This window comes from Anopheles coustani, assembly GCF_943734705.1.
Source record: "Anopheles coustani chromosome X unlocalized genomic scaffold, idAnoCousDA_361_x.2 X_unloc_136, whole genome shotgun sequence".
NCBI lineage: Eukaryota > Metazoa > Arthropoda > Insecta > Diptera > Culicidae > Anopheles > Anopheles coustani.
This window is the reverse complement of record NW_026525089.1, coordinates 27,501-44,050: the sequence shown is the minus strand read 5'-3', so window position 1 is coordinate 44,050 and position 16,550 is coordinate 27,501.

The following is a 16,550-nucleotide window of genomic DNA, read 5'->3' as shown; positions in this document are numbered from 1 at the left end:
TGATATACACTCTTCGGATGTACTTCGGGTGTCACCTGTTGTCCGAGGCCACTTGCATGGTTAGCAAGCGTTGTGGTCTAATGGCCCTACCGGGCAAACACTTTGGGTTCGCAAGGACTTGGAGTGCTGGTAGTGGTTGGCGGACCCAACACTCTGGGTACCTCCGGGTACTTGGGGTTGGTTGAGGACTTGGTGAAGATACCCCTGTCACCTTGTTCGAGGCCACTTGCATGGTCGCAAGCGTTGTGATACAATGGCCCTACCGGGCAAACACTTTGGGTTCGCAAGGACTTGGAGTGCCGGGACGGGTTGGCGGATCCAACACTCTGGGTACCTCCGGGTACTTGGGGTTGGTTGAGGACTTGGTGAGCAAACACTTGATATACGTTCTTCGGATGTATTTCGGGTGTCACCTGTTGTCCGAGGCCACTTGCATGGTCAACGGTTGAGGTGGTGATGGCGGGTCGGTGCTGTAGGGTGCCGGCCTGTTGGCTGCCTTGGCCGGGTTGGTTGGTTAACACTTGATTGGGCTTGCACCCGAGGGTAATGGCACTTGAAGGTGGGTACTGGCCGGCTGACCTGGTGTGATGGTTGGTTGGTGAACACTTGGCGGTACTTGCACTTGGCTGTGCTTGGACTTGAAGGTGGGATCCGGCTGGCCTGGGCCATTGGTGGTTGGTTGGTTGGTTAGCCCTTAGCTGGGCTGGCTGGCTGGCTGGCCATCGGTGGTGTGGTGTGTTGGGCGGTTGGTGAACACTTGGCGGTACTTGCACTTGGCTGTGCTTGGACTTGAAGGTGGGATCCGGCTGGCCTAGGCCATTGGTGGTTGGTTGGTGGGTTAGCCCTTAGCTGGGCTGGCTGGCTGGCTGGCCATCGGTGGTGTGGTGTGGTGTGGTGTGTGGAGTCGAGCATCGCGCGCCGTTGCCTTCTTCGGAGTGTTGTGGGTACGCAAGTGCTTGCAGTGCAAAGAGGTTGGTGATGGAGTGACATTGCCTTCACCATGGAGTTGCGGGTACTTAGGTACTTGCAAGGAGATGGTGGTATGGTGGTGTTGCGTGTGTGGTGTTCGATTAGAAAGATATATTTTCTAAGTCCGGATTAGTGCTGTCAGTGAGGCCGCCACTAACAGGTCCTCCACGGCCTCCGTGGTTCTTGACTTGGCGCTATTCCGGACTTGGGGCGATCACGATGTCCCCGTGCGGGACTTAGAAGATGGAAGAACACAAGTACCCTTATCCCATGACTTGTGAGCGATTGGCATACGTTACCACATGAAGAGAAAAATTGGCTAAGTCCAGGATCCATATTATATGAAGAGAAAATCGGCTAAGTCCCGGATCCATATTACATGAAGAGAAAAATCGGCTAAGTCCAGGATCCATATTATATGAAGAGAAAAATCGGCTAAGTCCAGGATCCATATATATTAACCTAATAATCGGCTAAGTCCAGGATCCATATTATATGAAGAGAAAAATCGGCTAAGTCCAGGATCCATATTACATGAAGAGAAAAATCGGCTAAGTCCCGGATCCATATATATTAACCTAATAATCGGCTAAGTCCAGGATCCATATGATATGAAGAGAAAAATCGGCTAAGTCCAAGATCCATATGATATGAACAGAAAAATCGGCTAAGTCCAGGATCCATATATAATAACCTAATAATCGGCTAAGTCCAGGATCCATATAATATGAAGAGAAAAATCGGCTAAGTCCGAGATTGGGTCTGTCGGAAATACACTTTCAAGTTACCACACAAGCAAGCAAGATGGCCTAATGATGGATCCATATAATATGAAGAGAAAAATCGGCTAAGTCCAAGATTGGGTCTGTCAGAAATACACTATCAAGTTACCACACAAGCAAGCAAGATGGCCTAGTGATGGATCCATATTATATGAAGAGAAAAATCGGCTAAGTCCGAGATTGGGTCGGTCGGAAATACACTATCAAGTTACCACACAAGCAAGCAAGATGGCCTAGTAATGGATCCATATCATATGAAGAGAAAAATCGGCTAAGTCCCAGATTGGGTCTGTCAGAAATACACTTCCAAGTTACCACACAAGCAAGCAAGATGGCCTTTTGATGGATCCATATGATATGAAGAGAAAAATCGGCTAAGTCCCAGATTGGGTCTGTCAGAAATACACTATCAAGTTACCACACAAGCAAGCAAGATGGCCTAGTGATGGATCCATATAATATGAAGAGAAAAATCGGCTAAGTCCAAGATTGGGTCTGTCAGAAATACACTATCAAGTTACCACACAAGCAAGCAAGATGGCCTAGTGATGGATCCATATTATATGAAGAGAAAAATCGGCTAAGTCCGAGATTGGGTCGGTCGGAAATACACTATCAAGTTACCACACAAGCAAGCAAGATGGCCTAGTAATGGATCCATATCATATGAAGAGAAAAATCGGCTAAGTCCCAGATTGGGTCTGTCAGAAATACACTTCCAAGTTACCACACAAGCAAGCAAGATGGCCTTTTGATGGATCCATATGATATGAAGAGAAAAATCGGCTAAGTCCCAGATTGGGTCTGTCAGAAATACACTATCAAGTTACCACACAAGCAAGCAAGATGGCCTAGTGATGGATCCATATGATATGAAGAGAAAAATCGGCTAAGTCCAGGATCCATATAATATGAAGAGAAAAATCGGCTAAGTCCCAGATTGGGTCTGTCAGAAATACACTTCCAAGTTACCACACAAGCAAGCAAGATGGCCTTTTGATGGATCCATATGATATGAAGAGAAAAATCGGCTAAGTCCCAGATTGGGTCTGTCAGAAATACACTATCAAGTTACCACACAAGCAAGCAAGATGGCCTAGTGATGGATCCATATGATATGAAGAGAAAAATCGGCTAAGTCCAGGATCCATATAATATGAAGAGAAAAATCGGCTAAGTCCCAGATTGGGTCTGTCAGAAATACACTTCCAAGTTACCACACAAGCAAGCAAGATGGCCTAGTGATGGATCCATATGATATGAAGAGAAAAATCGGCTAAGTCCCAGATTGGGTCTGTCAGAAATACACTTCCAAGTTACCACACAAGCAAGCAAGATGGCCTAGTGATGGATCCATATGATATGAAGAGAAAAATCGGCTAAGTCCAGGATCCATATAATATGAAGAGAAAAATCGGCTAAGTCCCAGATTGGGTCTGTCAGAAATACACTTCCAAGTTACCACACAAGCAAGCAAGATGGCCTAGTGATGGATCCATATGATATGAAGAGAAAAATCGGCTAAGTCCCAGATTGGGTCTGTCAGACATACACTATCAAGTTACCACACAAGCAAGCAAGATGGCCTAGTGATGGATCCATATGATATGAAGAGAAAAATCGGCTAAGTCCCAGATTGGGTCTGTCAGAAATACACTTCCAAGTTACCACATGAGCAAGCAAGATGGCCTAGTGATGGATCCATATAATATGCAGAGAAAAATCGGCTAAGTCCCAGATTGGGTCTGTCAGAAATACACTTCCAAGTTACCACATGAGCAAGCATGTTACCACATGAAGAGAAAGCCGGCAAAGTCTGGGAATGTTACCACATGAACTGGAAAATGGGCAAAAACCTACCTTCACAGGGAACGTGAATAAGTAAGGCTGTAGACATCGGATCGACAAGCCAAAGACTGATATGGAAAGGAAATGAGTAGTACTAGCTTTCCTGAGAGTTGCAGAGCTTAGACTGCATATGAACGAAAGTTATTAAGCGTCAAAGTCAGAGAAGTTACCCAAAGGAACACAAGTTCCAACTTAGAGCATGTATACCGCCTAGACGGTAAGAGGTACGGCCAGGCTGAGGAATAAGAAAATGTTGGCCAACATGTTCCCTAACTATCCCCCGAAGATCGCAAAGCAATCCAACATCAACCAAGAAAGTTATAGCCCGATCAAGGAAACACCTACTTTGCACCGATATTGCACCAAATACATGTACCAAGCACCTTCGGTTGCATACCTGCAGGGGCTTACCATAGTAGGCCATGGAAGACCGATATACCGAACATAATCACTTTCTATCTCCTCGGGTGTTTGAGATAGCGCTTTGCGGTACAAGAACGAAAGTTAGACTATATCTTGGTGCATCTTTTTGCCCAAGATCACAAGACCCTATCTACCAAGGCAAGAAAGTTGTGTGGGGACAAAATGTCCAAAAGTGCCCAAAGTGGCACACTTGAACCATATATTCGAGAAAAACACAAGTGTGGGCCCGAGCTAGCAAGTTGAAATGTTCTGACCGTCAGTAGCCCTAGTTGAGGTGCACTTATCATTATATGAGGCCAACGTGCCAGCTAGTCTCTAAAGGGGCGATATGGGTGTTCCAAGGTTTGTACCCAATTGAGGAAAAAACAGGGTAAGGTACGGTGTACCGCGAATAACTCGGGCTATAGATAACCGATCGATGAGTTTGGCATATGTATGGAAAGGTCTCGACGAGACCTAACTACCCTGAAAGTATGAAGGCAAAGACTTGAATGACCGGGAAGTTATTAAGTGCACAAGTGGTAAAGTTGCACCAAAGTCCATGTTACCCGAAGTGGTACATGAACACCCAATATTCGACCAAAACACAAGTTTAGAGACGAGCTAGCGAGCTACATTGTTCAGACCGTCAGTAGCCCGCATCAAGACACGCATTTCATTATATTGAGCCTAGCCGCTAGCTCGACTCGAAGTCGGTCATATGGTTGGTTGATGATTTGGACCGACCACGTGGTGTACCAAGGTGATGTACCTTTCATGAATTAAAACTCTGGCTGTATGGCACTGAGCGACAAGCTAAGGTGTGATTTGGAATAGTCTTGAGTGGGACTATTTAGGAAAAATGCGAACAAAAAATCACAAAGTCCTTGGGCGAAGCTATTAGCGAAACATAGAGCAAATTGGTACCAAAAACTCTGGAAATGGGACTTGAGTCAAAAATAACCGCAAGTTGGAGAAGAGATAGCAAGCTTGCGTAGAACAATTATATTTGGTGCATGGTATCACCAACAAAAAAGTATATGGGGCCAAGGTGCTGGCTGGCCTCCAAAGTGGAGATATGGGCGATCCAAAGTTTGTACCCAAGTACGAACAAGTATGGAAAAAACAGGGTAAGGTACCAAGTACCATTAATAACTTCGGCTGTAGATGGCCGAGCGAGGCAAACGGCTCACCGTTGGAAAGGTCTTGGGGAGACCTATCTACCCTGAAAGTTTCATGAGGCTGAGTTGAAATACCACGGAGATATTAGGTGATGATGGTCCAATTCGGGGACCAAGTCGCAGGAAATGGCACTTGACCAAAATCACCCTTGGAAGGTGAATACCGGCTTACCGGTAAGAGATAGCGACTTGGCGTTGAATATTCATAAGTTGGGCGTGTAGAGACGCAACTTTTATTATATGGGGCCAACCCGGTCAGGGTGCTCCAAGTCGGTCGTTTGGTCGGTTTATGGTTTGGGCCGACCACGTGGTGTACCAAGTTGAGGTACCTTTCATGAATTATAACTCGGTCAGTTTGCCACCGAGCGACAAGCTGCGATGTGTTTTGGAATGGTCTTAAGTGGGACTATCAAGCAAAAATACAAACAGAATATCAGCTTGTCCATGGCCGAAGCTATTAGTGAAACATATAGCAAAATGGGTCCGAAAACGAATGAAATGGGACTTGGACCAAGAATAACGGCAAGTTGGAGAAGAGATAGCAAGTTGGCGTGGAACATTTATATTTTGGACATGGTATGACCAACAAAAAAGTATATGGGGCCAAGGCGCTGGCTGGCCTCCAAAGTGGAGATATGGGCGATCCAAAGTTTGTACCCAAGTACGAACAAGTATGGAAAAAACAGGGTAAGGTCCAAGTACCATTAATAACTTCGGCTGTAGATGGCCGAGCGAGGCAAACGGCTCACCGTTGGAAAGGTCTTGGGGAGACCTATCTACCCTGAAAGTTTCATGAGGCTGAGTTGAAAGACCACGGAGATATTAGGTGATGATGGTCCAATTCGGGGACCAAGTCGCAGGAAATGGCGCTTGACCAAAATCACCCTTGGAAGGTGAATACCGGCTTACCGGTAAGAGATAGCGACTTGGCGTAGAATATTCATAAGTTGGGCGTGTAGAGACGCAACTTTTATTATATGGGGCCAACCCGGTCAGGGTGCTCCAAGTCGGTCGTTTGGTTGGTTTATGGTTTGGGCCGACCACGTGGTGTGCCAAGTTGAGGTACCTTTCATGAATTATAACTTGGTCAGTTTGCCACCGAGCGACAAGCTGCGGTGTGTTTTGGAATGGTCTTGAGTGGGACTATCAAGGAAAAATACAAATAGAAAATCAGCTTGTCCATGGCCGAAGCTATTAGTGAAACATATAGCAAAATGGGTCCAAAAACGAATGAAATGGGACTTGGACCAAGAATAACGGCAAGTTGGAGAAGAGATAGCAAGTTGACGTAGAACAATTATATTTGGTGCATGGTATGACCAACAAAAAAGTATATGGGGCCAAGGTGCTGGCTGGCCTCCAAAGTGGAGATATGGGCGATCCAAAGTTTGTGCCCAAGTACGAACAAGTATGGAAAAAACAGGGTAAGGTACCAAGTACCATTAATAACTTCGGCTGTAGATGGCCGAGCGAGGCAAACGGCTCACCGTTGGAAAGGTCTTGGGGAGACCTATCTACCCTGAAAGTTTCATGAGGCTGAGTTGAAAGACCACGGAGATATTAGGTGATGATGGTCCAATTCGGGGACCAAGTCGCAGGAAATGGCGCTTGACCAAAATCACCCTTGGAAGGTGAATACCGGCTTACCGGTAAGAGATAGCGACTTGGCGTAGAATATTCATAAGTTGGGCGTGTAGAGACGCAACTTTTATTATATGGGGCCAACCCGGTCAGGGTGCTCCAAGTCGGTCGTTTGGTTGGTTTATGGTTTGGGCCGACCACGTGGTGTGCCAAGTTGAGGTACCTTTCATGAATTATAACTTGGTCAGTTTGCCACCGAGCGACAAGCTGCGGTGTGTTTTGGAATGGTCTTGAGTGGGACTATCAAGGAAAAATACAAATAGAAAATCAGCTTGTCCATGGCCGAAGCTATTAGTGAAACATATAGCAAAATGGGTCCAAAAACGAATGAAATGGGACTTGGACCAAGAATAACGGCAAGTTGGAGAAGAGATAGCAAGTTGACGTAGAACAATTATATTTGGTGCATGGTATGACCAACAAAAAAGTATATGGGGCCAAGGTGCTGGCTGGCCTCCAAAGTGGAGATATGGGCGATCCAAAGTTTGTGCCCAAGTACGAACAAGTATGGAAAAAACAGGGTAAGGTACCAAGTACCATTAATAACTTCGGCTGTAGATGGCCGAGCGAGGCAAACGGCTCACCGTTGGAAAGGTCTTGGGGAGACCTATCTACCCTGAAAGTTTCATGAGGCTGAGTTGAAAGACCACGGAGATATTAGGTGATGATGGTCCAATTCGGGGACCAAGTCGCAGGAAATGGCGCTTGACCAAAATCACCCTTGGAAGGTGAATACCGGCTTACCGGTAAGAGATAGCGACTTGGCGTAGAATATTCATAAGTTGGGCGTGTAGAGACGCAACTTTTATTATATGGGGCCAACCCGGTCAGGGTGCTCCAAGTCGGTCGTTTGGTTGGTTTATGGTTTGGGCCGACCACGTGGTGTGCCAAGTTGAGGTACCTTTCATGAATTATAACTTGGTCAGTTTGCCACCGAGCGACAAGCTGCGGTGTGTTTTGGAATGGTCTTGAGTGGGACTATCAAGGAAAAATACAAATAGAAAATCAGCTTGTCCATGGCCGAAGCTATTAGTGAAACATATAGCAAAATGGGTCCAAAAACGAATGAAATGGGACTTGGACCAAGAATAACGGCAAGTTGGAGAAGAGATAGCAAGTTGACGTAGAACAATTATATTTGGTGCATGGTATGACCAACAAAAAAGTATATGGGGCCAAGGTGCTGGCTGGCCTCCAAAGTGGAGATATGGGCGATCCAAAGTTTGTGCCCAAGTACGAACAAGTATGGAAAAAACAGGGTAAGGTACCAAGTACCATTAATAACTTCGGCTGTAGATGGCCGAGCAAGACAAACGGCATACCGTTGGAAAGGTCTTGGGGAGACCTATCTACCCTGAAAGTTTCATGAGGCTGAGTTGAAAGACCACGGAGATATTAGGTGATGATGGTCGTATTCGGGGACCAAGTCGCAGGAAATGGCACTTGACCAAAATCCCCCTTGGAAGGTGAATACCGGCTTACCGGTAAGAGATAGCGACTTGGCGTAGAATATTCATAAGTTGGGCGTGTAGAGACGCAACTTTCATTATATGGGGCCAACCCGGTCAGGGTGCTCCAAGTCGGTCGTTTGGTCGGTTTATGGTTTGGGCCGACCACGTGGTGTACCAAGTTGAGGTACCTTTCATGAATTATAACTCGGTCAGTTTGCCACCGAGCGACAAGCTGCGGTGTGTTTTGGAATGGTCTTGAGTGGGACTATCAAGGAAAAATACAAATAGAAAATCAGCTTGTCCATGGCCGAAGCTATTAGTGAAACATATAGCAAAATGGGTCCAAAAACGAATGAAATGGGACTTGGACCAAGAATAACGGCAAGTTGGAGAAGAGATAGCAAGTTGGCGTAGAACAATTATATTTGGTGCATGGTATGACCAACAAAAAAGTATATGAGGCCAAGGTGCTGGCTGGCCTCCAAAGTGGAGATATGGGCGATCCAAAGTTTGTACCCAAGTATGGCAAAAACTGGTAGAGGTACCTTTCATGAATTACTGCTCAGGCTGTATGGCACTTAGCGGGACGCTTGGCTCTGGTATGGAATAGTCTTGAGTGGGACTATCAAGGAAAAATACGAACAAAAAATCACCATGTCCACGGACGAAGGTATTAGCGAAACTTAGAGCGAAATTGCGACCAAGTCGCTGGAAATGGCCCTTGGACCAAGTATACCGTCAAGGCGGTACGAGATAGCGAGTTGACGTAGAACATTTATAAGTTTGCCTACAAGAGACAAAAGTTTAGTTATATGGGGCCAACCCGCTCAGGGTTGTCCAAGTCGGTCATATGGCTGATCGAAATTTTCGACCAAGTACTGAGAAAACAGGGTAAGGTACCGTGTACCTCGAATAACTTCGGCTGTAGATGTCCGAGCGAGGCGAACGGCATAGCGTTGGAAAGGTCTTGAGGTGCTCTAGGCACCCTGAAAGTATGAGAAAGCTATCTGGAAAACTTGTGGAGATATTAGAGAAACATAGGGCCCAAAAGATACCAAGTCGCAGGAAATGGGCCCTCCATGAACACCCTAAAATCCCAATTACGGCTAAGTTGCAGGCCAGCTAGCGAAGTGAAATGTTCTAGGCATAACTAGAACACGTTGATGCGCAACTTTTTGAATCAGAACTTTTTTCGATATCTGGTCCCCAAAGGGGGGATATGGGCGATCCAAGGATTTTTCCAAGTTTCGGTACTTTTTACGGTATCGCTCATAGCTCCGGCTGTAAGCAAGCAAATGACAACCTAAGAAATGATATGGAAAGGTATTGAGTAGTACTAACTTACGTTAGAACACAGCGAAGCGCTATCGGTTCATGGCAAGGCCGATATAAGCAGTCAAAGATGAAAAATGTTGACAAAATGAACAAAAATTACCTTGGTACGCGAATAGCGGCCAGGGATGAAGAGGTACGAAGGTGGTGTAGAACAATTATAATTAGGACTTGGTACGCTCTAAAAGTTTGCCGAAGACCGCAAAGCGCTCAGACCCATAGAAAGTGGCCATTTGGGCCGAACAGTGCGTGCAAAGAGGTGAAAATGACTGACTCGGACTAGTATTGAGCCATTGGTCCGTACCTGTGGTTCCTCTCGTACTGCACAGGAATTCCATTGAGATAGTACTTGCACACCAGTAGGGTAAAACTAACCTGTCTCACGACGGTCTAAACCCAGCTCACGTTCCCTTGAAAGGGTGAACAATCCTACGCTTTGTGAATTTTGCTTCGCAATGATAGGAAGAGCCGACATCGAAGGATCAAAAAGCCACGTCGCTATGAACGCTTGGCGGCCACAAGCCAGTTATCCCTGTGGCTGAGCGTCGCTCCGTGTTTTTCATAAAAATTTCGCGTAAAAAGTTTAAAGAACCCACGAAAGTTTGTTGTAATCGTTAAAACTAGTGCCAATCTACAGATTAGTAGTGAAAACCGTATTAAAATCATCGATTTCAACGAAAAATAAGAAAGAAAAGTGTTTGTTTACATTTTGTATGGAGAGCGGCCCGGGGCGTAGCCCCATTTGGGACTACGTGTTTTTTGGTTAAAAAAGTGTCCGGATCCTGGCCGGATGTGGTTTTTTAGATGACAGATGGTGTTTTAAAACGAAAGTCAGAGAAAACCGTATGAAAAAAGACGAATTCAGCGCAAAATAAGTGTAAATAAAGTGAAAGCACGTGGTGCAAAAATTTTGGCAGGTGAAGATTCGATCGTCCATTTTCCAGCCGGATTCGGACTCGAAGATCCGAGCGATTTCACCTAAGCCGAATCGGGCTCCGTGTCATCTGATCCAGTTTTTCAAAAAAGGACCGTTGGTGCCGGATTTTCGGGTCGTTCAAACTGACCGTTGGTGGAGTCGGTGGCCGTTGGTTTGAAGTGGCCGTTAATTCAAATCGGTCGGTAATTCAAATTGGCCGGTTATCCAAATTGGCCGGTATTTTTAATTGACCGTTGGCGGCAGTGTGTCCCGGATAGGTGTCCCGGCTGGGGGTGAAATGTTTCAAGTGTCCCGGCTGAAATATTTCATGGACCAACCATCCGGTTGAAATGTTTCAGTGAAACTTTTCAAGGTGTCTCGGCTAAGAGTGAAATGTTTCATGTGTCTCGGCTGAAAAATTTCGAGGTACGATCATCCCGGTGAAATATTTCAGTGTGTCTCGGCTAAACTTGGTTCCGAACTTGGCCGCCAGGCGGCGCCACCAGTACCAGCGGATTGCCAGCATTGCCACCAGGCGGCGCTTCGGGTCGTGGCGGGTGTCTCGGCTCACGGAGATTTCGAACACTGTTACCAGGCGGCGGCACTGGTGCTGAGCTTTTCAACGTCACAACCAGGCGGCGCCTTCAGTTCATCAAGTGTCTCGGCTGGTGGAGATCACCGGTTATCACAACCAGGCGGCACTCTGAGTTTTATGGCGAGTGTATCGGCTGGCGGTTTGCGGATTTGTCAACCAGGCGGCACCTGATCGCAGAGAAGAACTGAGATATAAGCTCAGATTTGGAAAGGGGAAAAAGATTGGTTTGGCCTTTTATTTGTTGGAGTTTCTATTTCGCACCGGTACTTGGCCTTCCTCCACTCCCCTTCCCCTTCCCACCTTCCCTTCCCAGACACTCCACCCTGGCTCTCCGCAACCTAACCCATTGCCCACAGCGATTTTCAGGGTTGCAGTAGGGGAATGGAGCAGGCATCGGGGGAGCCTTCGACGCGTCGGTCCGTCAGGCTCCGGTCCACCTGTGACGCTACCGCGCCATCGCCGAAGGACGACGGGGACAAAGTGATGACATCATCGGTTGCGCTGCCGTTGACTCGGCAGCGAAAGGGAGGCAGTGTCGCGCCATCGACTGCGACGCCCACTCGGCCGGTGGTGGTGGTGCAGCGGATGGCCCTGCTAGCCAGTGATATGGAGATTTCAGAGGAGAGCGACGAGGACGAGCTCAACTCAACCGTCGTCCAGCAGGTGGCCGAAGTCCCGCAGCAGGAGCCAACTATCGCAAGCCTCAGCAGCGAGTTGAGGGAGCTCCGGGCAACCGTCGAGACTCTCCTCGCTAAGGTTAGCGAGATGGAGACGGGCCGGGCGACGGCAAAGGATGGCGACGCGGAGCTGAAGACAAAGCTGAAGTTGTTGTCTCGTGAAAATCAGGAGCTGAAGCGAGACAACATTAGCCTTCGTGAGCGTGCGGCAGCCAGCGAAAGAGAACTTATGCTGCTCCAAAGTGGACTCCACTCGATGGGAGAGTTGGCGGTAGCTACGCAGCAGCAACAACAACATGTCGTCGACTCCAGTGCTGTTGGGCAAAGCCAGCATCCACCTGGCGACACTCCCAAACGAAAGCGGACCCGGGCAAGGCGCGGCAAGAAAAAAGAGGGCGAACTGACGGGCATGCACGAAGTCATCACGCCTGATGTCCCCGAGATCCCGGTCGAGGCCGTCTTGTCCCAGGCCATGGCTCCAGGAAAGCCAAAACCGAAGGTAAAGAAAGCAGCGGCTGTGGCAACCAAGGTGCATGCGCAACCAGCATCCTTTGCTAAAGTCGTGGCCAAGGGAGACAAGAGAGCAGCACCACAGAAAGCGGGAAAGAGCGCTGCTAAAGTGGAGAGGCCTGCGGTGATCGTCCTCGAGGCCAACGAGGGCAAGGCCTTCCTCGACACATACAAGGCAGTGCGTTCCAAGACCAATGTGGATCAGTTCGTGGCGAGGGTTTGCCGCACAGGGGAGCGGAAGCTGTCGCTGTGGCTGAAGCCGAACACGGACTGCGAGAGTGTGCTGGCCGATGTCAGCGAAGCCATCAAGGAGGATGGAGTGGCCCACCTCCTTGTCGACAAGCAGACGGCCGCGATCACAGGAATCGACATGCTGGCGACTGTCGACGACTTGATGTCGGCGATTAAGCGACAGGCGGGGCTGACGGTTCCGGGCGAGGCAGTTCGGATGTGGCGGCGGTACGACGGGCTGCAGAAAGCCCATATCAAGCTGCCGCGCGGGCAGTGCCAGCTTCTCGACGGTCACCGGGTCACCATAGGGAACACGAGTTGCGTCGTGCAGGCGCTCGCAACGGTCCCTGCAGGAGAGCAGCTCTGCTACCGCTGCTTTGGCAAGGGGCACCGCTCTCGCGAGTGCACCGGCCCTGACTACTCCAAGTGCTGCTTCCGGTGCGGATCGAAGCAGCACAAGGCCAAGGAGTGCAGCTCGGGCCCCAAGTGCCTTACGTGTTCCGGACAACATCAGACAGGTTCACCGGTTTGCAGCGGAAGTAGCCAGCCGTCATGTTCCCGCTAGTTTCGAACACCACTGTTAGAGGGCGTGACGCTGGGTTGAAGATCCTCCAGATCAACTTGGCGCGCAGCAGGGTAGCACAAGATCTCATGCTCCAGACCGCACGGGAGCAAAGGATCGACATTGTGCTGGCGTCGGAGATCTACCGTGTTCCACCCAATAACGGGAACTGGGCGGTGGACTCGACAGCGAAGGCAGCTGTTATTACGACCGGAGCCTTGCCCATACAGCGAGTCTGGGCAAGTAGGGTAGGACTGGTGTCGGTCCAGGTGGCGGGGGTGACCTTCATCTCTTGCTACGCCCCACCAACACCGGGATGGACGGACGAGGACTACCAGCGGCTGCTCGACGAGATCGATATCGAGGCCAGAGCACACCCCCTCGTAGTCTTGGCGGGCGACTTCAATGCCTGGCACGTGCGATGGGGCAGCGCGAGGACGAAGCCGCGTGGTGAAGATCTCGCCGAGGTCGTCGACCAGCTCGACCTGGCGATCTTGAACCGCGGCAGTGTGCCCACGTTCGTCGGCAACGGCAGTGCTACTGAAAGTGTGGTCGACGTGTCCTTCGCCAGTCCGGCCATTGAACCCGGTAACGACTGGCGGGTGCTCGACACTTTCACCAACAGTGACCACAGATACGTGAGATTCAGCGTATCCGCGACACCAGTCAGCAGCGCTTCACCACACCAGCAGAGGCAACCGCAACAACAGCACCAGCATCGCGACCGGCAGCGACAACGCGAGCAGATTGGACCGAGATGGAAGTTGCGTCAATTCCATCCCGAAGCCTTCCAGATCGCGCTCCAGGCTTCCGGGTTTGCCGAAGCGGCTGTATCACCGGCGACTCTCACCGCTGGACTTACTAGAGCCTGCGATGAGGTGATGCAGAGGGCACCGCCAGCGCAGTTTTTGGTGAGACCGGAAATGTACTGGTGGACGCAGGAAATCGGCCTTCTCAGGGAGCAGTGCAAGTCATCTGAGGATGCGATTTTGACCGCCGTAACCGGTGCACAGCGAGAGTTGGCCAGAGAACGGCACAGGAGCTGTAAGAAGGAACTCGCCCGTGCCATCAAGGCAAGCAAGGACCGTAGCTTTGATGAGATGATTGCGGAAGCTGAGGACAACGTCTTCGGCACTGCCTACAAGGTAGTAACGTCACGCCTCAAGGGTAGCCGCGTCCCCCCGGAGCGAGATCCTGCGATTCTACAGCACGTCGTGTCGGAACTCTTCCCGGATCATGGCACTTTTGAGTGGCCTGCACCGGATCTGGTCGATTGGGGGCAGACAACGCAGGAGCCAGTGAGGGAGGTGTCGGATGAGGAGCTCTTGGCGATCGCGGCGCGGATGGTGCCCACTAAGGCCCCGGGACCCGATGGCATCATCAATGCGGCACTGAGGGTCGCTGTTCGCGAGCACACGGAGACGTTTCGCCGCGTGTTCCAGGAGTGCTTCGATCAATGCACCTTTCCCGCTGACTGGAAGCGACAACGACTTGCTTTGCTACCCAAGTCCGGAAGACCTCAGGGCGATCCGTCATCCTTTCGGCCTCTTGGGATGCTCGACGGATCAGGCAAGATCTTGGAGCGGCTGATCTTGGATCGCCTGAATGAACACCTGGAAGACCCAGATCACCCTCGCCTGTCGCCGTCTCAGTATGGATTCAGAAAGGGCAGGTCTACAATTCAGGCGATTGAACGTGTTAAGGAGGCCGGCCAGCGCGCGATGGCCCACCGAATGACGGATCGGAGGGCTAACAAGTGTCTGATGGTGGTGTCATTGGATGTACGCAATGCATTTAACACGGCGAGCTGGCGGTCCATCGCCAAAGCACTGCAAGAAAAGCACGTTCCGGCATGCCTGCAGCGGATACTGGAAAGCTGGTTTCGGGGACGGCTGCTGGTTTATGAGACGTCGGAGGGTCCGGTCACCCGGGAATTGTCGGCGGGAGTCCCACAGGGTTCCATACTCGGTCCGACGCTGTGGAACACCATGTATGACGCCGTCCTGTCCATCGACATGCCCGCCGGTGTAGAGCTCGTCGCCTTCGCTGACGACCTCGTGCTCCTGGCACCAGGACCCACGCCAGCACTGGCCGCGAGTTTGGCGGAGGAGTCTGTGAATAGGGTTGTGGCCTGGATGCGCGAACATCAGCTGGAGCTCGCCGCAGCTAAGACGGATATTGTGATGGTGTCGAAGAAGAAGAAGGATTACAAGAACATCCCGGTTAACATCAACGGAGTTCTTCTTCGTTCGGCAACCGACATCAAATATCTAGGCGTCCGTATCAAACACAATCTTAAGTGGTCAGAGCACGTCAAGCAAGTCACTCAAAAGGCTTCTCGAGTAGCGACAGCACTTGCACTGTTGATGCGACGGCACAGTGGGCCAAAGTGCAAGAAGCGTCGCCTCCTGGTTTCGGTCGTCAACAGCATCCTCCGCTACGGTGCACCGGTGTGGCACGAGGGTGTTGAAACCAGGGAGGAGCAACGGCTGCTTGAGAGGGTCCAGAAGAGGGTTGTGGTCGGAGCATCCTTCGCATTCCGGACAATCTCATACGACGCTGCCGCAGTGATAGCGGGTACCATCCCAATAGCGCTGTTGGTAAAAGAGGACGCACGCTACTACCATCGTAGAGTGAACGCCGACCCTGGGGGTCTGTCGGCTAAAGAGATGCGGGAGCAGGAGCGTCTCGCCACATACCACCAGTGGCAGGACAAGTGGGACGAGGTTGGCAGAACGGGAGGACGGTTCGCCCGATGGACCCGGCGAGTTCTCCCCGACCCAGCTGCGTGGCACCAAAGGAAACACGGAGAGGTGAATTTCCATCTGTGTCAGGTGCTTTCCGGGCACGGATTTTTCCGTGAGTACCTGCACAATAAGGAATTCGCCTCGTCCCCTGAGTGCCCGCAGTGCCCGGACATCATCGAGTCTGCCGAGCACGTGATGTTCGAGTGCCCTCGTTTCGCTGGCGTCCGAGCCGAGTTTCTTCGCGGGCGAGGCAGCGAGCCGGAGAGCATGAATCCCGACACCATGTGGCAGTTCCTCCTCCGGGGACCTGAGGACTGGAGTTTGATTGCGGAAGCCGCAAGGCGCATCACCTCCGAACTGCAACATGAGTGGAACGAGGAGCGAGCAGCTCGAGCAGCGGCACAACAACGCGAAGTACCTGTGGCGATTGCAGAGGCCAGGCGAGCCGTGAGAGCAGCAGCCAACGATCGCCGGAATGCAGCCAGGCGGCAGCAAACCGTGGAGCGACAGCTCGCTAGACTCGCGGAGACACCTCCCGCACCACCATTGTCGCCGGAGTCGCAGGCGAGGCGGGACCGCGACCGGGAGTACCATCGCCAGTACAGCCAGCGTCGGCGCCAGCAGCTCCGCGAGGCACGGCTGGCCTCACAGCAGGCCAACCAGCAGCAGTCGCAACAGCCGCAACAGCCGCAACAGCCGCAGTCTC